Source organism: Cebus imitator, unplaced genomic scaffold, assembly GCF_001604975.1.
Source record: "Cebus imitator isolate Cc_AM_T3 unplaced genomic scaffold, Cebus_imitator-1.0 Scaffold254, whole genome shotgun sequence".
Lineage (NCBI taxonomy): Eukaryota > Metazoa > Chordata > Mammalia > Primates > Cebidae > Cebus > Cebus imitator.
In genome coordinates, this window is record NW_016107569.1 from 720,068 (window position 1) to 721,454 (window position 1,387).

General features: G+C 38.8%; 1 protein-coding gene across 5 annotated transcripts in view; it reads right to left on the reverse strand.

The window, feature by feature from the left end:
• The window catches only part of NUP214 (nucleoporin 214), a 101,997-nt gene that overhangs the window by 26,637 nt on the left and 73,973 nt on the right, over positions 1–1,387 (reverse strand). The gene's annotated exons all lie outside the window — the stretch shown is intronic.

Here is a 1,387-nt window from a genome sequence, read left to right on the forward strand (position 1 = left end):
TTACATTTTTCTAGAAATTCTATTTGGTTCTTCTTCAAATCTGCTATGACACTTCTTATGATTTCCTATTCCTTACTAGTATTTTCAAGTTTGTCTTTGATTTCTTCTAAACTCTGTAAGCCCCAGCTGATTTATAGTCTAGGTAGACTGTGCAAAGGTGATTTCTGATGCTCATTCTGGCTCTTGCTCATAGTTACTGGTTTCCTTGTGTGTCTAATTTAGATACAGAAATCCATATCCTTAAAAATTATTTGTAAGATAATTTGTAGCCTCTAGGTATAGTTCTTTTCCTTCAGAGTGGGCCTGCGCTGCCCCTGCCAGACATCTGGAGGCAGCATTACCCTGGAACCACGTCAGTCTACTCACCAGCTGAGAACTGTCAATGTGGAGTCCCAGCTGACTGTGGGAGGGTCTCTTTTAGAACTCCCCACTTTGTGCATATCTTAGTTGGTGATTTCTGTCCCTTTACCTTTGAGTTATTAAATAGAAAATTCAGATTTTCTTAGATTAGTAAATGCTGTCAGGGCAACAGGCTTCTGGGCTCCACTTTATTTCTCTAGGTTCCCATTTTCCTCTTGGTTTGGTAAAATACCTTGTTGGTTTATTGGTGCTTTTAAAAATAGGGTTTTTATGTTTTATCTAGCATTTTTTTTTTAGCAGTTTTCAATAGAGAACTTGGTTTGAATAATCTAATCCTCTACCACCAGAAACTGAAATTCATAAGTTTCACTTCTCTTTTAAGAAAGATCATTGACAGGGCAGAGCCTATCTTCAAAGGAAAACAGAGATGATAAAGAAAATTTCATACTGAAGATGTGTAAGAAACATATATTATGCCTACCACCTTATTAACTGCTGGACTAATACAAGTTCTACCTTCAGAAAGTGAAAGTCACAATCCTTTCTGATAAACCAGCATATCCTTCTTCATCAGGGTTCCTTAGGAGGTTACTATGATCTAAATGCAGCCAGTGTCTGATGTACCAGTCAAGTTAACCTCTCTGGGCCCTCAGTGTCCTCATCTTTTAAATGGCGATAATAATAGCACCTATCTTATGGAGGTGCTGTGATGCTTACATGAGTTAATTTGTATAAAGCACTTAAAATTATGCCTGGCAACATAGATAACTGTTAGCTACATAAAATGAAACAGTTTGGTTCACCAAAAGGAGTCCCCAGGCTACATAGAGCTTAGCAGAGGAGACAAATATGTTGCCAAATCTTCCTCCTCCTTTTTCTTTTTAAACAACCACTTAAAAATATAAAATTGGCCAGGCGCCGTGGCTCATGACTGTAATCCCAGAACTATGGGAGGCCAAGGTGGGCAGATCACCCTGAGCTCAGGAGTTAGAAACCAGCCTGGCAACATGGCAAAAACCTGTCTCTA